The sequence below is a fragment of the Chiloscyllium punctatum genome, chromosome 23 (assembly GCF_047496795.1).
Source record: "Chiloscyllium punctatum isolate Juve2018m chromosome 23, sChiPun1.3, whole genome shotgun sequence".
Taxonomy (NCBI): Eukaryota; Metazoa; Chordata; class Chondrichthyes; order Orectolobiformes; family Hemiscylliidae; genus Chiloscyllium; species Chiloscyllium punctatum.
Genome location: NC_092761.1, coordinates 8,796,158 through 8,819,161, shown reverse-complemented (window position 1 = coordinate 8,819,161; position 23,004 = coordinate 8,796,158).

Sequence of the window (23,004 nt, the reverse complement as noted above, 5' to 3'; positions counted from 1 at the left end):
CTTTATTTTGTGATTCATTCATGTCTTTGGGTCATTGCCGCTGGGTCCCCATGGATTGCTCAGATATAATTGCTCTGGTGAAGGTGATGGTGAGTTATTGCCTTGAACTGCTGCCATTTATTTGGTTCAGATAAACCCACAATGATGTAAGGGAGGGAGTTCCAGGATTTCCAACCAATGGCACTTGTGGGACTGAGATGTTTTTCCAAGCCAGGGTGGGGAGTGTCTTGATGTGGAATTGTCACCTGGTGGTGTTCCCGTGTATCTGCTGTGTTCAGCATTCCACATGATAGTGCCGTGGGTCTGGAAGCTGCTCTGGAAGGAACCTTGGGGAATTTCTCCAGTCCATCTTGTCTATGGTACACACTGCTGTTACTGAGTGTCGGTGGTGGAGACCTCGGATGTTTGGAGCTGTGGGGCTGAACAAGCTGCACTGCAAGTTGATTCCACCTAATTCTGGAGAACACAACTCCCCTCCATCACCATCAATCCATTTCCCAGACGGACACCCAGTGATTACACGGATCTGTTAATTGTCCAAATGACCATGAGATTGTAACCAGATTCCCCTCTTCCCTGACAATGGTCTGAGGGACATCCCGTGACTGTGACACTTTCTCCTGGACATTCCATCTGTAAAAGCTGGGAATGAGCTGATGGGACCCAGACTGTGTTACAGATGGTTACACTCAGGGGGGACTCTCACTCACTGCACACCGATTCTGTCTGTCTTTGTGTACGTGTCTCTCTGAATGTGTGTGCACATTATCGTGTGTGTTTCTGTCTCTGTGTTTCCGTCTGTGTCACCCCATCTATCTCTGTATGGCGACCAGTGTCTGTGTGAGTATGTGTGTGTCTCATTGTGTGTATTAGTGAGTGTCTCCATTTTTCTCTATCTCTGTGTCTGTATCTCTGTGCAGCGGACTCCCTGTTATGGGAACTGTATGTATTAAAGTGGGGCTTAAACTCGCCTCTATCTTTGTCTCTGTCTATTTCTCTTATGTTTAAAGTGACACAATGCTTTTGTTCATGATGATGCGTGTTTGTGTGAATGTGTTTGTATGTTTCGTGTCTGTGTGTGTGTGTGACAGATGTCAATACATACAGATACTCAGAGACAGACACACAGAGACGTGCAGAGAAACGTACAGCAGCACACAGAGAGACACACATTCAGATACAATCACACAGGCATACACACACACAAACACAGAGATATTGATGGAGACAGCAAAAGTGAAGACACTGACAGAATTCCTTGTTCTTAAAACTAAATGAGAAACTAATAGATTTTTTTTGGGAATATTTGACTTTACTCGAAAGTTTCCCATGATTTTAGCTGGATGGCTGTGCCTTTAACAGATTTGTGATGGAAATAAGAAAAAGTGACCTAGTTATCAGAGAGCGAGGTTACCTTTGAAAGGTGAAAGCAGTTTGAATCAATGAACCACTTTTGGCCATCTCTGAGTGTTCCAGTCTTATCAAAATGGCCGCTGATGCTGGTGAACTGGGGCGAAGTTCTGTCTTGTTCCAGGATGACGAGTTAGGAATTGTGAAAACTTGAGGATGGTGCTATTAGAAACAATACCAGTCATTGGGAAAAATCCTCTCCCATAGGAAAGGGGGCTTTGGGATTACTGTTGGCTCTTCAGCACTTTGAAGTCTATCGAACAAAGAACAATGACATACTAAATGACACTGATTGTAATCCACTGGCCTTCCTTACAAAGGATCAAATAAACAATGCAGGACTGTTCCGATCGAATATGTTGTTGTCACCATTTTATAGAAACGTCCTACACATTACTGGGTAACTTAATGGGAATTCAGATGGATTGTCCCAAGAGGCAGATGCTGGAATATGTAAAAGATTTAAAAATTGTTATGATTGCATAACATTGTAAGTAGGGAGAAAGAATAGATAGATTGCAGGTTTTTCTGTTTAAACAAAGGAGCTGGAGCATCGCCCCTGCTTCACTCCTGTATTACGGAAAATAAAGGAACAGGAGCTGCGTCTCTGTTTCCTCCGATATAATAGAAAATAAAGGAGCTGGAGCAGCGTCTCTGCTTCCTCCTGTATTATAGAAAATAAAGGAGCTGGAGCAGCGTCACTGCTTCCTCCTCTATTATAGAAAATAAAGGAGCTGGAGAAGCGTCACTGCTTCCTCCTGATTATAGAAAATAAAGGAGCTGGAGCAGCGTCACTGCTTCCTCCTGATTATAGAAAATAAAGGAGCTGGAGCAGCGTCTCTGCTTCCTCCTGTATTATAGAAAATAAAGGAGCTGGAGCAGCGTCACTGCTTCCTCCTGATTATAGAAAATAAAGGAGCTGGAGCAGCGTCACTGCTTCCTCCTGTATTATAGAAAATAAAGGAGCTGGAGCAGTGTCACTGCTTCCTCCAGTATTATAGAAAATAAAGGAGCTGGAGCAGCGTCTCTGCTTCCTCCTGTATTATAGAAAATAAAGGAGATGGAGCATCGTCACTGCTTCCTCCTGTATTATAGAAAATAAAGGAGCTGGAGCAGTGTCACTGCTTCCTCCTGTATTATAGAAAATAAAGGAGATGGAGCATCGTCACTGCTTCCTCCTGTATTATAGAAAATAAAGGAGCTGGAGCAGTGTCACTGCTTCCTCCTGTATTATAGAAAATAAAGGAGCTGGAGCAGTGTCACTGCTTCCTCCTGTATTATAGAAAATAAAGGAGATGGAGCATCGTCACTGCTTCCTCCTGTATTATAGAAAATAAAGGAGCTGGAGCAGTGTCACTGCTTCCTCCTGTATTATAGAAAATAAAGGAGCTGGAGCAGTGTCACTGCTTCCTCCTGTATTATAGAAAATAAAGGAGCTGGAGCAGCGTCACTGCTTCCCCCTGTATTATAGAAAATAAAGGAGCTGGAGCAGATTCTCTTCTCCTCCTGTATCATAAAAAATAAAGGAGGTGGAGCAGCGTCACTGCTTCCTCCTGTATTATAGAAAATAAAGGAGCTGGAGCAGCGTCACTGCTTCCTCCTGTATTATAGAAAATAAAGGATCTGGAGCAGATTCTCTTCTCCTCCTGTATCATAAAAAATAAAGGAGGTGGAGCAGCGTCACTGCTTCCTCCTGTATTATAGAAAATAAAGGAGCTGGAGCAGCGCCTCTACTTCCTCCTGTATGATAGAAAATATGTTGGCAATCTCACCAATGTTCTGATGGAATGGCAATCTGCACTGATTCTCCCATTTAGTGTTTCCACCAAATCTCCCTTTTACTCATATCCCTGTATTAATTCCTCCATTTACTGATTCCCGACCCCGATTCTACCATTTAAGGGTGCGCTACTCTAATTCTCCCATTTCCTGGTGCCATACACCCGTTCTCTAATTGAGCTCCACTGTGCACCAGGTCTTCCATTCAATATTTCCCTGCAACAATTCTCCCATTTCGTCGTCTGCTGACAGAATTCTCTAATCTTGGAGATCCCTGCATCAAATCTCCAAAATACCGATCCCACACATATCTTCCCTTTAGTGGTGAACTGCATCAACTCCCCCATTTTGTGGTGCACTGTATTGAATCTCGACCATTAATACTTTGCAACATTTGTCCTATTTACTGATTCACTGCCCGGGGTCTCCCAGTTGCTCCAATTCTCGAAGTTATCAGCACCCTCCACCAGGTCTCTCATTTACTGATACCCCACACCAATTCTCCAATTCAGTGTTGCTCAGCACCATTTCCCCCAATTACTGATGTCCTGAACAAGTTGCCTCAGTGTTCCCACTCAGTGCCACTCAGTGCTGCCTTAAATCAATCCTTATACTGACTGATGCTCTCGCCCAATTTAGGGGTGCCCTACTCTAAATCTCCCAAAAGGTATTGTCCTGCCCCAATTCTCCCATGTAGTTGCAACACAGCATAACTCACCCACTGAGCACTGAACTGCACTAATTCACCCATTACTTAATGTCCGGTTGAAAATTCTCACATTTCTATCAGCCATTGCGAAATTTACCCATTTAGCATTTTATTGCAATGTTTCTCCAATTTAGTGTAGAGCTTACAGAATTCTTAAATTTGAGCGTGGCTGGGTTGGACTGAGGGATCTGTTTCCGGTACATCGCTAAGTCTGTATTTAGTGCTCCACTTCCCTGCACCAATTCTCCCATTTCGCAATCCTGCACTAATTCGGGAATTTCACCAACTCTCCCATTGAGGTTATCCTGCCCCAGTCCTCCCACTTAGAATTTAACGGCACCTGCATGAATTCTCCAATTATTGTTGCTCTGCATCAATTCCTTCCATTTAGTTGTTCCCTGATACACATTTCCAACGTACGGTGCTCTGCTGATTGTATTTGTTCATTTAGTGATGCACTGACCTGACTCTCCAATTTACCGATGCTTGCAACATTTCTTTTTATTGATTCCCTGGCCCCTCTTCCCCAATTGAGACATGCTCTGCTCCAATTTTCTAATATACAGACACTTCCACCAATTTTCCAATGTAATGGCACTGTGCACAGAATCTCCCATTTATTGAAACCCTCCAAATCTCGAATTAACTTATACCCCTGTACTCCCTCTTCTCCTTACTGATGCCCGACCCCGATTTTACCATTTAAGGGTGCGCTACCCTAATTCTCCCATTTACTGGTGCCATGCACCCATTCTCTAATTGAGCTCCACTGTGCACCAGGTCTTCCATTCAGTCTTTCTCTGCAACAATTCTCCCATTTAGTAGACCGCTGACAGAATTCTCTAATCTTGGCAATCCCTGCATCATATCTCCAAATTCCCCAAACAGCAAATATCCCCCCTTTCGTGGTGAACTGCACCAACTTTTCATTTCGTGGTGCACTGTATTGAATCTCGATCACGAATCCTTTGCAACATTTGTCCTATTTACTGATTCACTGCCCGTGTTCTCCCAGTTGCTCCAATTCTCGAAGTTATCAGCACCCTTCACCAGGTCTTTCATTTGCTGATACCCCACGCCAATTCTCCAATTCAGTGTTGCTTAGCACCATTTCGCCCAATTACTGATATCCTGAACAGGTTCTTCATTCAGTTTTGCCTGACACCAATCCTCATACTGACTGATGCTCTCGCCCAATTTAGGGGTGCCCTACTCTAAATCTCCCTGCCCCAATTCTCCAATTTATTGCAACACAGCATAACGCACCCATTTAGTGCTGAACGACACTAATTCACCCATTATCTGATGTCCTGTTGCAAATTGTCACATTTTGATCAGCTCTTTCCCAATTTTTCCATTTACTAGTTCCTTGCAATGATTCTCCAATTTAGTGGAGAGCTGCCAGAATTCTTAAATTTAGGCTTGGGCAAGTTGGATCGAAGGGTCTGTTTCCGTGCTGTACATCTCTAAGACTGTAATTAGTGCTCCGCTTCCCGGCACCAATTCTCCCATTTCCCAATCCTGCACAAATCAGGGAATTTCACCAACTCACCCATTGAGGTTATCCTGCCCCAGTCCTCCCACTTAGAATGCAATGACACTGACATGAATTCTCCAATTATTGTTGCCCTGCATCAATTCCTTCCATTTAGTTGTTCCCTGATACACTTCTTCCACGTACGGATGCCCTGGTGAATTGTTTTCATTTAGTGATGCACTGAACTGAATCTCCAATTTACCAAACCTTGCAACATTTCTTCTTTTTATTGATTCCCTGGGCCCTATTCCCCAATTTAGACATGCTCTGCTCCGATTTTCCAATATATTGGCATTCACATCAGTTTTCCAATCTAATGGCTCTATGCACCGAATCTGCCATTTAATGATTCCCACCTAATCTCCCATTTACTCATACCCCTGTACTAATTCTTCCATTTACTGATGCCCGAGTCTGATTCTACCATTTAAAGGTGCCATTTTTGGCGACACGGGGGCACAGTGGTTTGCACTGCTGCCTCACAGGACCAGAGACCCGGCTTCAATTCCCGCATCGGGCAACTGTCAATGTAGAGTTTGCACATTCTCCCCGGGTCTGCATGGGTTTCCTCTGGTTTCTCCCACAGACTAAAGGTATGCAGGTTAAGTGAATTGGCCATGCTAAATTGCCGATAGTGTTAGGTGTAGGGGAATGGGTCTGGGTGGGTTACTCTTTGGAGGGTTGGCGTGGACTTGGAGGGCCAAATGGCCTGTTTCTACACTGTAGGTAATCTAATCATACCCTCATTCTCCCAATTCCTGGTGCCATACACCCATTCTGTAATTGAGCTCCACTGTGCACCAGCTCTTCCATTCAGTATTTCCCTGCTACAATTCTCCCATTTAGTAGTCCAGTGCCAGAATTCTCTATCTTGGGACCCCTACATCATATCTGCAAATTACTGATCCTACACATATCCTCCCTTTATTGATGAACTGCACTAACTCCCCCATTTTGTGGTGCACTGTATTGAATCTGGACCACTAATCCTTTGCAACATTTGTCCTATTTACTGATTCACTGCCTGTGTTCTCCCATTTACTCCAATTCTCGAAGTTATCAGCACCCTGCACCAGGTCTCTCATTTGCTGATACCCCACACCAAATCTCCAATTCAGTGTTACTGAGCACCATTTCACCCAATTACTGATGTCCTGATCAAGCTCTTCACTCAGTGTTTCCTTAAACCAATCCCCATACTGACTGATGTCTTCGAACAATTTAGGGGTGCGCTACTCTAAATCTGCCAAAAGGTATTGTCCTGCCCCAATTCTCCCATTTAGTGCAACACAGCATACCCTACCCATTTAGTGCTGAACTACACTAATTCACCCATTATCTGATGCCCTGTTGCAAATTCTCACACTTCGATAAGCTCTTTCGAAATTTGTTCATTTCGTATTTTCTTGCAATGATTCTCCAATTTAGTGGAGAACTGTCGGAATTCTTAAACTTGGGCGTGGACATGTTGGACTGAGGGATCTGTTTCCGTGCTGTACATCTCTAAGGCTGTAATTAGTGCTCCGCTTCCCTGCACCATTTCTCCCATTTCCCAATTCTGCACTAATTCGGGAATTTCACCATCTCACCCATTGAGGTTATCCTGCCCCAGTTCTCCCACTGAGAATTTAATGGCACCTGCATGAATTCTCCAATTATTGATGCCCTGTATCAATTCCTTCCATTTAGTTGTTCCCTGATACATACCTTCCACGTACGGATGTCTTGCTGTATTTTTTTCATTTAATGATGCCCTGAACTGAATCTCCAATTTTTCCGATGCTTGCAACATTTCTTCTTTTTATTGAATCCCTGGCCCCTATTCCCCAATTTAGACATGCTATGCTCCAATTTCCCAATATATTGACACTCCCACCAATTTTCTAATGTAAAGGCACTGTGCACCAGATCTCCCATTTATTGATTCCCACCAAATCTCCCATTTACTCATATCCCTGTACCAATTCTTCCATTTACTGATGCCCGGAGCCCGATTCTACCATTTAAGGGTGCGCTACTCTAATTCTCCCATTTACTGTTGCCATGCACCAATTCTCTAATTTAGCTCCACTGTTCACCGGATCTCATTTACTGATACCCCACACCAATTCTCCAATTCAGTGTTGCTTAGCAACATTTCCCCCAATTACTGACGCCCTGAAGAAGTTCTCCATTCCGCTTTGCCTTACACCAATCCTCATACTGACTGATGCCCTCGCCCAATTTAGGGGTGCCCTACTCTCATTCCCACATCAAGTATTGTCATGTCCCAATTCTCCCATTTAGTGCTACACTGCACCAGTTCTCCCATTCACTGGGAAACTGAAACTATCCCATTCGGTTCTAACTGCACTAATTTGACAATCTCAGATGCCCCGTTCCAAATTCTCTTATTTCGATAAGCCCTTGCCCAATCCTTCCATTTAGTAGTTCCTTGGAATGATTCTCCAATTTTGTGGAGCACTGCCAGAATTCTAAAATTAAGTCATAGACAAGTTGGACTGAAGTGTCTGTTTCCATGTTGTACATCTCTATGATTGTATGACTCTGTTTATGACTCCGCTGCTCTGCACCATTTCTCCCATTTACCAATCCTGCACTAATCCTGAAACTGCACCAACTCTCCCATTGAGTATTATCCTGCCCTATTTAAAGGCACCGGCATAAATTCTCCAATTACTGTTGCCCTACATCAATTCCTTCCATTTAACTGTTCCCTGATGCACTTCTTCCACATACAGGTGCCCTGCTGAATTGTTTTGATTTAGTGATGCACTGAACTGAATCTCCAATTTACCGATACTTGCAACATTTTTTATTGTTTCCCTGGCCCCTATTCCCCAACTTAGACAAGCTGTGCTCCAATTTTCTAATATATTAACACTCCCATCAGTTTTCCAAAGTAATGGCACTGTACACCAAATCTCCCATTTATTGATTCTCGCCAAATCACCCATTTGCTCACCCCCCTGTACTAACTCTTCCATTTAGAGATGCCCGAGCCCGGTTTACCATTTAAAGGTGCGCTCCTCTAATTCTCCCATTTACTGGTGCCATGCACCCATTTTGTATTTTGGCTCCACTGTGCGCCAGGTCTTCCATTTTTTATTCCTCTCCAACACTTCTCCAATTTACTAGTCTGCTGCCAGAATTCTCTAATCTTTGCAATCCCTGCACCATATCTACAAATTATCGATCCTATATATTTCTTCCCTTTAGTGGTGATCTACATCAATGCTCCCATGTCGTGGTGCACTGTATTGAATCTCTACCACGAATCCTTTGAAACATTTGTCCTATTTACTGATTCACTGCCTGTGTTCTCCCATATGCTCCAATTCTCGAAGTTATCAGCACCCTCCACCAGGTCTCTCATTTACTGATACCCCACACCAATTCTCCAATTCTGTGTTGCTCAGCACCATTTCCCCCAATTACTGACGTCCGGATCAAGTTCTCCACTCAGTGTTGCCTTACACCAAACCTCATACTGACTGATGTCCTCGAACAATATAGGGTGTCCAACTCTAAATCTCCCATCAAGTATTGTCCTGCCCGAATTCTCCCATTTAGTGTTACACTGCACCAATTCTCCCATTAACTGATGCCCTGTTACATTTCTCACATTTCGATCAGCCCTTCCCCAATTCTCCAGGAAGTAGTTCCTTGCGATGATTCTCCTTGCAATTTAGCGGAGCACTGCCAGAATTCTTAAATTGTGCCGTGGACAAGTTGGACCAAAGTATCTGTTGGTGTGTTGTAAATCTCTGTGATTGTATGACTCTATTTATGGCTGTTTTCCCCATTTCCCAATCCTGCACACATCCTGGAACTGCACTAATTCTCCCACTGAGTGTTATCCTGCCCCAGTTCCCGGCTTCGAATTTAAATGGCACCTGCATGAATTCTCCAATTAATGATGCCCTGCATTTTTCTTTTAATTTAGTGACGCACTGATCTGAATCTCCAGTTAACTGATACTTTCAACACTTCTTTTTACTGAAGGTCGAAGACAGAGGGTGATGGGGAGGGTTGCTTTTGAGACTGAAGGCCTGTGACCAGCGGTGTGCCAAAGGATCGGTGCTGGGTCCACTGTTATTTTGTCATTTATATAAATGATTTCAATGTGACCATAGGACGAATGGTCCCACTGCCCCGCTCCCACGGCCTGCAATACTGCAGACTGAGCAGACAACCCGAAAGTTTGCAGATGATAGTAAAATTGGAGGTGTCGAGGACAGTGAAGATGATTATCTCAGATTTCAACTGGATCTTGATCGATTGGCCACTGGGCTGAGGAGTGGCAGATGAAGATTAATTAAGATAAGTCTGAGGTGCTGCATTTTAGAGATCCAAAAGAGAGCAGGATATATACACTTAATGGCAAGGTACGAGGGATGTTGCTGAACAAATAGACCTGGAGAAGAGCTTCATAGTTCGTTGAAGGTAGATGAACATTTCAATAGGATAGTGAAGAAAGCGTTTGGCACTTTTGTCTTTATTGCTCAGTTAAGTGTGTAAAGGGATGGGGAGGTCATGTTGCAGTATTGGTTCGGCCACTTTTGGTATATAATGTGCAATTCTGGACTCCCTCCTATCCCTCCTCTGTGTTGTGAAACTTTAAAGGGTTCAGAAAAGATTTACATGGATGTTGCCAAGGGTGGAGGGTTTGTGCTGGAGGGTAAGACTATTATCCCTGGAGGGTCAGTAGCTCAGAGGTAACCTTATAGAGGTTCACAAAGTCATGAAGGACCCTCAATGGGGTAAAAAGGCAAGGTAATTTCCCTGCGGTGGGGGAGTCCAGAAGCAGATGGCATATGTTAAAGTTGAGAGGGGAAACATAAAAGGGACCTAAGGGGAACATTTTTCACACAGAGGGCACTGTGTGCATGAGCTGCCAGAGGAAGTAGTGGAGGCTGGTACAATTACAACATTTAAAAGGTATCTGGGTGGGTGTAGGAATTTAAAAGGGTTCAGAGGAACATGGGCCAAATTCTGACAAATAGGATGTGATTTACATCGGATATCAGTTCAGGATGGATGTGTTGGACTGAATGATTTGTTTCTGAGCTTATATTGCTCTGAGTGGATTGAGCTCCGGATTTTAGATTTATGAAGCAGAAAATAAAGAATGTCACAGAGTTAGACCGAGAAATCCTGCTGATCTCATCAGCTTTATCCTGTTTCCCTGATCCTCCTCCTTCAATCAATGCATTTTTCCGATCCTCATTCAGAATTCCTGGAGCACTGTAACTGGTCTGGAACAATGTGTTGAAAGTCCTATTGCAGTCCACACGAGGTACCTTTCCCACTGCCCTGCTCCCACGGCCTGCAATGCTGCAGACTGAGCAGACAACCCGAAGCACAATGATGAGCTCCTTCTGGCCCACGGCCCTCCTTCTCACTGAATGAAGACAATCACCAGAAGCAGAATCCAGCTCTTGTTTGAGCCTTGAACACCGGACTCTGTTTCACTGAGTGAAGATTGGACTCAGAAACAGAAATGAAATCAACTTCCTATCTGCATTGTGTCACTCTTTAAGATCTCTGTGTGTCTGAGTTCAGGTCATTTGATTGGAGACTGTGGATAGTGGGTCCCCAGTGAAATGGAAAGAATGATGGAGGAGCTCACTGAGGGACATCTCTCAAAGTGAGAATCAGAAAGATGGTATTCAGCATTGGAAGGGTTTAAGGGGAATTGATGGCTCAGAAAAATGTTATGCGGATGTTTGTAAAACTTAGGAACACTGACTGTTTTGTGGCTGGAGTTTATTTTATCCTTGCATAGATTTGACACATTAATCCTCCCTCCCCACCACTACAGAAGCTGTTGGAACTGTTCAGTGTTTCCAGGGGCTTCTGTAATTATTTCAGGTTCCTGACGGGAGAAGTCTCTCACGTTTCGAACAAAACAAACCCATCCTTGTGCTGTACCCAATATTTCAATAAGAAATGGGAAGCAGCAGAGGGGAAAGCTTCCGAGATGCCGAGCAATGCTGCCCGGTTCCACACTGTAATTCACAGGAACCATCGCCAGGAAAAGCAAGGAACAATCTGACAGATCCGTTTATATTCTGGGACAGTGTAAATCTCTTGGTTATATATATTTAACCAGCCAGCACAGAGTCAGTTCCCGAAACTGAGGACAGTGTAAATCTCCTGTTTATATATATTTATCCAGCCAGCACAGTGTCAGAGTCCTAAACTGACGGGAGTGTAAATCTCCTGGTTATATATATTTATCCAGCCAGCACAGAGTCAGTGCCCTAAACTGAGAAGAGTGTAAATCTCCTGGTTATATAAATTTAGCCAGCCAGCACAGAGTCATTGCCTTAAACTGAGGAGAGTGTAATCTCCTGGTTATATAAATTTAGCCAGCCAGCACAGAGTCATTGCCTTAAACTGAGGAGAGTATAATCTCCTGGTTATATATATTTAACCAGCGAACAAAGAGTCAATGCCCAAAACTGAGGAGAGCGTAAATCACCTGAATATATATATTTAACCAGCCAGCGCAGAGTCAGTGCCCTAAACTGAGGAGAGTGTAAATCTCCTGGTTATATAAATTTAAACAGCCAGCACAGATCATGTTCCTAAACTGAGGAGAGGGTAAATCTCCTGGTTATATATATTTAACCAGCCAGGACAGAGACAGTGCCCAAAACTAAGGACAGTGTAAATCTCTTAGTTATATATATTTAACGAGCCAGTATAGGGTCGGTGCCCTAAACTGAGGAGAGTGTAAATCTCCTGGTTATCTATATTAAACCAGCCAGCACAGATTCAGTGCCCTAAACTGAGGAAAGGTTAAATCCCCTGGTTATATATATTCAACCAGCCAGCACGGACTCAGTGCCCTAAACTGAGGAGAGTGTATATCCCCATGCTGTATATATTTAACCAGCCAGCGCAGAATCTGTGCCGTAAACTGAGGAGAGTGTAAATCTCCTGGTTATATATATTCAACCAGCCAGCGCAGAGTCAGTGCCCTAAACTGAGGAGAGTGTAAATCTCCAGGGTATATATATAACCTGCCAGCACAGAGTCATTGCCCTAAACTGAAGAGGGGGTAAATCTCCAAGTTTTATATATATATATATTTAACCAGCCAGCACAGAGACATTGTCCTAACGTGAGGAGAGTGTAAATCTCCTGTTTATGTATATTTAAACAGCCAGCTCACAGCCAGTGCCGTAAACGGCGGAGAGAATAAAATATCCTCGTCATATAAATTTAACCAGCCAGCACAGAGTCATTGCCTTAAACTGAGGAGAGTGTAAATCTCCTGGTGAAATATATTTAACCAGCCAGCGCAGAGTCAGTGCCCTAAACTGAGGAGATTGCAAATCACCTGGTTATATATATTTAACCAGCCAGCACGGACTCAGTGCCCTAAACGCAGGAGAGTGTAAATCTCCTGGTTATATAAATTTAAACAGCCAGCACAGATCATGTCCCTAAACTGACGAGAGTGTAAATCTACTGGTTATATATATTTAACCAGCAGGGACAGAGACAGTGCCCAAAACTAAGGAAAGTGTAAATTTCCTATTTATATATATTTAACGAGCCAGTATAGAGTCAGTGCCCTAAACTGAGTAGAGCGTAAATCTCCTGGTTATCTATATTAAACCAGCCAGCACAGAGCCAGTGCCCTAAACTGAGGAGAGGATAAATATCCTCGTTATATATAGTTAACCAGACAGCACAGACTCAGTGCCCTAAACTGAGGAGAGTGTAAACCTCCTGGTTATATATATTTAACCAGCCAGCACAGAGTCAGTGCCCTAAACTGAGGAGAATGTAAATCTCCTGGTTATATATATTTAACCTGCCAGTGCAGAGTTAGTGCCCGAAACTGAGCAGAGTGAAAATCGCTAGGTTATATAGATTTAACCAGCCAGCACGGACTCAGTGCCCTAAATTGAGGAGAGTATAAATCGCCTGGTTTTATAAATTCAACCAGCCAGCACTGAGTCAGTGCCCTAAACTGATGCAAGGTTAAATCTCCCGGTTATATACATATTTAACCAGCCAGCACGGAGTAAGTGTCCAAAACTGATCAGAGTTTAAATCTCCTGGCTATAAATATTTAACCAGACTGCACATAGTCATTGCCCTAAACTGAGGAGAGTGTAAATCTCCTGGTTATATATAATTAAACAGCCAGCACAGAGTCAGTGCCCTAAACAGAGAAGAGTGCAAATATCCTTGTTATAAATATTTAACAAGCCAGTAAAGAGACAGTGCCCTAAACTGAGGAGAGTGTAAATATCCTGGCTAGGTATATTCAACCAACCAGCACAGACTCAGTGCCCTAAACTGAGGAGAGTGTTAATCTCCTGGTTATATATATTTAACCAGCCAGCACAGATTCACTGCCCGAAACTGAGGAGAGGGAAAATCCCCAGGTTATATATACTTAACCAGCCAGCATAGAGTCAGTGCTCGAACTGAGGAGAGTGTCAATCTCCTGGTTATGTATTTTCAACCAGCAAGCACAGTCAGTGTTCTAAACTGAGGAGAGTGTAAATCTCCTGATTAAATATATTTCACCAGCCTGACATAGTCAGTGCCCTAAACTGAGAAAAGTGAAGATCTCCTGGTTATATATATTGAAACAGGGAGCGCAATGTCAGTGCGCTAAACTGAGGAGAGTGTAAATCTCCTGGTTATATATATTCAACTAGCCAGCACAGTGTCAGTGCCCTCAACTGAGGAGAGAGTAAATCTACTGGTTCTATATATTCAACCAGAAAGCACAGATTCAGTGTCCTAAACTGAGGAGAGGTGAAATCTCCTGGATTTATATATTTAAGCAGCAAGCATAGGGTCAGTGCCCTCAACTGAGGAGAGTGTAAATCTCCTGGTTATATATATTTAACCAGCCAGCGCAGACGTAGTGCCCTAAACTGAGTAGAGTGCACATCTTTTGGTTATATATGTTCAACCAGCCAGCACAGAGTCAGTGCCCTAAACTGAGGAGAGTGTAAATCTTCTGGTTATAGATATTTAACCAGCCAGCACGGAGTCAGTGTCCAAAACTGAGGAGAGTGTAAATCTCCTGGCTATATTTATTGAAACAGCCAGCACAGACTCGGTGCCCTAAACGGAGGAGAGTGTTAATCTCCTGGTTATATATATTTAACTAGCCCCCCCAGATCCAATGCCCTAAACTGAGGAGAGGGAAAATCCCCAGGTTATATATATTTAACCAGTGAGGACAGAGACAGTGCCCTCAACTAAGGACAGTGTAAATCTCCTGGTTATATATACTTAACCAGCCAGCACAGAGTCAGTGCGCTAAACTGAGGAGAGTGTAAATCTCCTGGTTATATATATTCAATCAGCCAGCACAGTGCCAGTGCCCTCAACGGAGGAGAGAGTAAATCTACTGGTTCTATATATTCAACCAGAAAGCACAGATTCAGTGTCCTAAACTGAGGAGAGGTGAAATCTCCTGGATTTATATATTTAAGCAGCAAGCAGTGCCCTCAACTGAGGAGAGTGTACACCTCCTTGTTATATATATTAAACCAACCAGCACAGAGTCAGTGCCCAAAACTGAGGAGAGCGTAAATCTCCTGGTTAAAAATATTTAAACATCCAGCACAGAGTCAGTGCCCTAAACTGAGGAGAGTGTAAGTCTCCTGGGTATATATATTTAACCATCGTGACATAGTCAGCTCTCTAAACTGAGGAGAGTGTAAATCTCCTGGTTATGTATATTTAACCAGCCAGCACAGTGTCAGTGCCCTAAAATGAGGACAGTGTAAATCTCCTCGTTATTTATATTAAAGCAGCCAGCACAGAGTCAGTGCCATAAACTAAGGACAGTGTACATCTGCTATTTATATATATTTGACCAGCCAGCACAGAGTCATTGCCCTAAACTGAGGAGAGTGTAAATATCCTGGTTATAAATATTTAACAAGCCAGTACAGACTCAGTGCCCTAAACTGAGGAGTGAGTTAATCTCCTGCTAATATATAATTAACCAGCCAGCACAGAGTCAGTGCCCTAAACGGAGGAGAGTGATAATCTCCTGGTTATATATATTCAACTAGCCCCCACAGATCCAATGCCCTAAACTGAGGAGAGGGAAAATCCCCAGGTTATATATAATTAACCAGCGAGGACAGAGACAATGCCCTCAAATAAGGAGAGTGTAAATCTCCTGGTTATATATATTTAACCAGCCAGTAAAGAGTCGGCGCCCTAAACTGAGGAGAGTGTAAATTTCCTGGCTTGATATATTCAACCAGTCAGCACAGACTCAGTGCCCTAAACTGAGAAGAGGGAAAATCTTCTGGTTAGATATATTTGACCAGCCAGCACAGAGTCATTGCCCTAAACTGAGGAGAGTGTAAATCTCCTGGTTATATATAATTAACCAGCCAGCACAGAGTCAGTGCCCTAAATTGAGGAGAGTGCACATCTCCTGTTTATATATATTTAACCAGCCAGCACAGTGTCAGAGCCCTAAACTGAAGAGAGTATAAATCTCCTGGTTATATATATTTAACCAGCCAGCACAGAGTCATTGCCTTAAACTGAGGAGCGGGTAAATGTCATGGTTGTATATATTTAACCAGCCAGCGCAGAGTCTGTGCCCAAAACTGAGGAGAGTGTAAACCTCCTGGTTATATATGTATTTAACCAGCAAGCGCAGAGTCAATGCCCGAAACAGAGAAGAGTGCAAATCTCCTGGTTATATATATTTACCCAGACAGCACAGAGTAAGTGCTCGAAACTGAGAAGAGTGCAAATCTCCTGGTTATATATATTTAACCAGACATCACACAGTCAGTGCCCTAAACTGAGGAAAGTGTAAATCTCCTGGTTATATATCTTTAACCTGCCAGCAGAGTCAGTGCCCTAAACTGAGGACAGTGTAAATATTCTGTTTATATATATTTATACAGTCAGCGCAGAGTCAGTACCCAAAACAGAGGAGAGGGTAAATCTACAGGCAATATATATTCAACCAGCCAGTATTGATTCAGTGCCGTAAACTGAGGAGAGTGCAAATCTCCTGGTTATAAATATTTAACCAGCCAGCGCAGAATCAGTGCCCTAAACTGAATCGAGTGTATATCTTTTGGTTAGACATATTCAACCAGCCAGCACAGAGTCAGTCCCCTAAACTGAGGAAAGTGTCAATCTCCTGGTTGTATATCTTTAACCAGCCAGCACAGAGTCAGTGCCCGAAACTGAGGAGAGGGTAAGTCTCCTGATTATATATATTTAACCAGCCTGGACAAAGTCAGTGCCCTAACTTAGAGACAGTGTAAATCCCCTGATTATATATATTTAACCAGCCAGCACGGAAACAGTGTCCAAAACTGAGGAGAGTGTCAGTCTCCTGGTAATAAATATTTACCCAGCCTGCACATAGTCAGTGCCCAAAACTGGGGAGAGTGTAAATTTCCTGGTTATATATACTCAACCAGCCAGAACAGATTCAGTGCCCTAAACAGAAGAGAGGGTTAAATCACGTGGTTAAATATATGTAACCAGCCTGCACAGAGTCAGTGCCCTAAACTGAGGAGAGAGTAAATCTCCTGGTTATATATATTCAACCAGCCAGCGCAGAATCAGTGCCCGAAACTGAGGAGAGAGTAAATCTCCTGGTTATATATATTCAACCAGCCAGCACAGAGTCAGTGCCCGAAACTGAGGAGAGTGTAAATCTCCTGGTTATATATATTCAACCAGCCAGCACAGAGTCAGTGCCCGAAACTGAGGAGAGAGTAAATCTCCTGGTTATATATATTCAACCAGCCAGCACAGAGTCAGTGCCCGAAACTGAGGAGAGAGTAAATCTCCTGGTTATATATATTCAACCAGCCAGCACAGAGTCAGTGCCCTAAACTGAGGAGAGAGTAAATCTCCTGGTTATATATATTCAACCAGCCAGCACAGAGTCAGTGCCCTAAACTGAGGAGAGAGTAAATCTCCTGGTTATATATATTCAACCAGCCAGCGCAGAATCAGTGCCCGAAACTGAGGAGAGAGTAAATCTCCTGGTTATATATATTCTACCAGCCAGCACAGAGTCAGTGCCCTAAACTGAGGAGAGAGTAAATCTCCTGGTTATATATATTCAACCAGCCAGCACAGAGTCAGTGCCCGAAACTGAGGAGAGAGTAAATCTCCTGGTTATATATATTCAACCAGCCAGCACAGAGTCAGTGCCCGAAACTGAGGAGAGAGTAAATCTCCTGGTTATATATATTCAACCAGCCAGCACAGAGTCAGTGCCCTAAACTGAAGAGAGGGTAAATCTCGTGGTTATATATATTTAACCAGCCAGCACAGAGTCAGTGCCGAAACTGAGGAGAGCGTAAATCCCCTGGTTAAAAATATTTAAACAGCCAGCACAGAGTCTGTACCCTAAAATGAGGAGAGGGTGCATCTTCTGGTTTTATATATTTAACTAGCCAGCACATAGTCAGTGCCCTAACCTGAGGAGAGGGTAAATCCCCTGGTTATATATATTTAACCAGCCAGCACAGAGTCATTGCCCCCAACTGAGGAGAGTGTAAATCTCCTGGTTATATATATTCAACCAGCGAGCAGAGATTCAGTGCCCTAAACTGAGGAGAGTGTAAATCTCCTGGTTATATATATTTAACCAGCCAGCACAGATTCAATGCCCTAAACTGAGGAGAGTGTAAATCTCCTGGCAGTATAGAATTAACCAGCCAGGACAGAGACAGTGCCCTAAGCTAAGGACAGTGTAAATCTCCTGGTTATATATATTTAACCAGCCAGCACAGAGTCAGTGCCCTAAGCTAAGGACAGTGTAAATCTCCTGGTTATATATATTTAACCAGCCAGCACAGAGTCAGTGCCCTAAGCTGAGGAGAGTGTAAATCTCCTGGTTATATATATTTAACCAGCCAGCACAGAGTCAGTGCCCTGAACTGAGGAGAGTGTAAATCTCCTGGTTATATATTTTTAACCAGCCAAGACAGAGTCAGTGCCCTAAGCTAAGGACAGTGTAAATCTCCTGGTTATATATATTTAACCAGCCAGCACAGAGTCAGTGCCCTAAGCTGAGGAGAGTGTAAATCTACTGGCTCGATATATTCAACCAGCCAGAACAGATTCAGTGCCCTAAACTGAGGAAAGGGTAAATCTCCTGGTTATATATATTTAACCAGCCAACACAGAGTCAGTGCCCTAAACTGAGGAGAGTGGAAATCTCCTGGTTATATATATTTAACCAGCCAGTACAGACTCAGTGCCCGAAACTGAGGAGAGGTTAAATTTCCTTGATATTTATATTTAACCAGCCAAGACAGAGTCATTGTCCTAAACTGTTGAGAGTGTAAATCTCCTGGTTATGTATATTTATCCAGCCAGCATAGACTCAGTGCCCTTAACAAAGGAGAGGTTAAATCTCCTGGTTATATATCTTTAAACAGCCAGCACGGAGTCAGTGCCCTAAAGTGGTAGAGGGTAAATCTTCTCGTTATATATTTTAAAACAGCCAGCACATAGAAATTGCCCGAAACTGAGGAGAGTGGTAATCTCCTGGTTATATACATTTAACCAACCAGTGCAGAGTCAGTGCCCTAAACTGAGGAGTGTGTAAATCTGCTGGTAAAAAATTTTTAATCAGCCAGCACAGATTCTGTGGCCTAAACTGAGTGGAGGGTAAATCTGCTGGTTATATATATATTGAACAGAGTCAGTGCCCGAAAATGTGCAGAGTGTAAATCTCCTGGTTAAAAATATTTAAACAGCCAGCACAGAATCAGTGCCGTAAAGTTGGAGAGGGGAAATCTTCTCGTTATATATATTTAAACTGCCATCACAGAGTCAGTGCCTTAAACTGAGGAGCTGGTAAATGTCCTGGTTATATATATTTAACCAGCCAGGACAGAGACAGTGCCCTAAACTAAGGACAGTGTAAATCTCCTGGTTATATATTTTTAACTAGACAGCATAGACTCAGTGCCCTAAACTGAGGAGAGGTTAAATCTCCTGGTTATATATATTTAACCAGCCAGCACAGAGTCAGTGCCTTAAACTGAGGAGCGGGTAAATGTCATGGTTGTATATATTTAACCAGCCAGCGCAGAGTCTGTGCCCTAAACTGGGGAGAGGGTAAATCTGCTGATTATCTATATATTTAACCGGCCAGCACAGAGTCAGTGCCCTAAACTGAGGATAGTGTAAATCTCCTGGTTATATATAATTAACCAGCCATCACAGAGACAGTGGCCAAAACTGAGGAGAGTGTAAATCCCCTGGTTATAGATATTCAACCAGCAAGCACAGATTCAGTGCTCGAAACGAAGGAGAGTGTAAATCTCCAGGTTATATAGAATTAACCAGCCAGCACGGAGTCAGTGCCCTAAACTAAGGACAGTGTAAATCTCCTTGTTATATATTTTTAACCAGCCAAGACAGAGTGAGTGCCCTAAACTGAGGAGATTGTAAATCTCCTAGTTGTATATATTTAAACAGCCAGCACAGACTTAGTGCCCTAAACTGTGGATGGCGTAAATCTCCTGGTTATATATTTTTAAGCAGCCAGCACAGCGTAAGTGCCCTGAACTGAGGAGAGAGTAAATCTCCTGGTTATATATATTTAACCAGCCAGTACAGAGTCATTGCCCCAAATTGAGGAGTGTGTAAATCTCCTGGTTATATATATTCAACCAGAAAGCACAGAGTCAGTGTCCTAAACTGTGGAGAGGGGAAATCTCCTGGATATATATATTCAACCAGCCAGCACAGAGTCAGTGCCCTAAACGGCGGAGAGTGTAAATCTCCTGGTTATGTATCTTTAAACAGCCAGTACAGATTCAGTGCCCTAAACTGAGGAGAGGGTAAATCTCCTGGTTACGTATATTATAAACAGCCAGCTCAGAGGCATTGCCCTAAACTGAGGAGAGTGTAAATTTCCTGGTTATATATATTTAAACAGCCAGCGCAGTGTCAGTGCCCAAAACAGAGGAGAGTGTAAATCTCCTGGTATATATATATTCAACCAGCCAGCACGGACTCAGTGCCCTAAACTGAGGAGAGCGTAAATCTCCTTGTTAAAAATATTTAAACAGCCAGCAGAGTCAGTGCCCTAATGTGGTAGTGGGGTAATCGTCTCGTTATATATTTTTAAACAGCCAGCACAGAGTCAGTGCCCGAAACTGAGGAGAGTGTAAATCCCCTGGTTATATATATTCAACCAGCAAGCACAGAGTCAGTGCTCTAAACAAAGGAGAGTGTAAATCTCCAGGTTATATATAATTAACCAGCCAGCACGGAGTCAGTGCCCTAATCTACGGACAGTGTAAATCTCCTGGTTATATATTTTTATCCAGCCAAGACAGAGTGAGTGCCTTAACTGAGGAGATTGTAAATCTCCTGGCTATATATATTCAACCAGCCAGCACAGAGTCAGTGCCCTAAAATGAGGAGAGTGTAAATTTCCTGGTTATATATATTTAACCAGCCAGCATAGACTCAGTGCCCTAAACTGAAGAGAGGTTAAATCTTCTGGTTATGTATATTTAACCAGCCAGCACTGAGTCAGTGCCTTAAACTGAGGAGTGGGTAAATGTCCTGGTTGTATATATTTAACCAGCCAGCGCAGAGTCAGTGCCCTAAACTGAGGAGCGGGTAAATCTGCTGGTCATATATATATTTAACCAGCCAGCACAGAGTCAGTGCCCTTAACTGTGGACAGGGAAAATCTTCTGGTAATATATATTTAACCAGTCAGCACAGAGTCATTGCCCGAAACTGTGCATACATTAAAACTCCAGGTTAAAAGTATTTAAAGAGTCAGCACGGTGTCAGTGCCCTAAACTGAGGAGAGGGGTAATCTTCTGGTTATATATATTTAACCAGCCAGCACAGATTCAGTGACCTAAACTAAGGAGAGTGTGAATTTCCTGGTTACATCTTTTTAACCAGACAGCGCTGAATCAGTGCCCTAAATTGAGTAGATTGTAAATCTTTTGGTTATATATATTCAACCATTCAGCACAGAGTCAGTGCCCTAAACTGAAGGGAGTGTAAATCTCCTGGTTATATGTCTTTAACAGGCCAGTACAGATTCAGTGCCATAAACTGAGGATAGTGTAATCTCCTGGTTATTTTTATTTAACGAGCCAACATATACTCAGTTCCCTAAACTGAGGAGAGGTTAAATCTCCTGGTTATATATATTAAACCAGCCAGCACGGTGTCAGTGCCCTAAACTAAGGACAGTGTAAATCTCCTGGTTATATGTATTTAACCAGCCAGGACAGAGACATTGCACTAAACTAAGGACCGTGTAAATCTCCTGGTTATATATATTTATCCAGCCAGCGCAGATTCAGTGCCCTAAAGTGGTAGAGGGGAAATCTTCTCGTTATATATATTTAAACATCCAGCACAGAGCCAGTGCCCTAAACTGAGGAGAGCGTAAATCTGCTGGTTAAAAATATTTAACCAGTCAGCACAGAGTCAGTGCCCTAAACTGAGGAGAGGGGTAATCTTCTGGTTATATCTATTTAACCAGCCAGCACAGATTCAGTGCACTAAACTGAGGAGAGAGTAAATCATCTGGTTATATAAATTTAACCAGCCAGCACAGAGTCATTGCCCTAAACTGAGGAGAGTGCAAATCTCCTGGTTATGTATATTTAACCAGCAGGCGCAGAGTCAGTGCCCTAAACTGAGGAGAGTGTAAATCTCCTGGTGATATATATTTAACCAGCCAGCACAGAGTGATTGCCCTAAACTGAGGAGAGTGTGAATCTCCTGGTTAAATATATTTAAACAGCTAGCACAGACTCAATGGCCTAAACTAAGGAGAGCGTAAATCTCCTGATTATATATTGTTAACCAGCCAGCATAGATTCAGTGCCCAAAACTGAGGAGAGTGTAAGTCTCCTGGTTATATATATTTAACCGGCCAGGACAGAGACAGTGCCCTAAACTGAGGAGAGCGTAAATCACGTGGTTAAAAATATTGAAACAGCCAGCACCCAGTCAGTGCCCTAAACTGAGGAGAGGGGAAATATCCTGGTAATATATATTTATACAACCATCACTAAGTCAGTGCCCTATTATGAGGATAGTGGAAATCTCCTGGGCATATACAATTAACCAGCCAGCACAGAGTCATTGCCTGAAAATGAGGCGAGTGTAAATCTCCTGGTTATATATATTCAACCAGCCAGCACAGAGTCAGTGCCCTAAACTGAGGAGAGTGTAAATCTCCACGTTATATATATTACACCAGCCAGCACAGAATCAGTGCCCTAAACTAAGGAGAGTGTCAATCAGACTCAGTGCCCTAAACTGAGGAGAGTGTAAATCTCCTGGTTATATATATTTAACCAGCCAGCACAGAGTCATTGCCCCAAACTGTGTCGAGTGCAATTCTTCCAGTTGTATATATTTTACCAGCAGGCGCAGAGTCAGTGCCTGAAACTTAGGAGAGTGTATATCTCGTGTTTAGAAACATTTAACCACATAGCACTGACTCAGTGCCATAAAATGAAGAGAGTGTAAATCTCCTGGTTATATATATTTAACCAGCCAGCACAGAATCATTGCT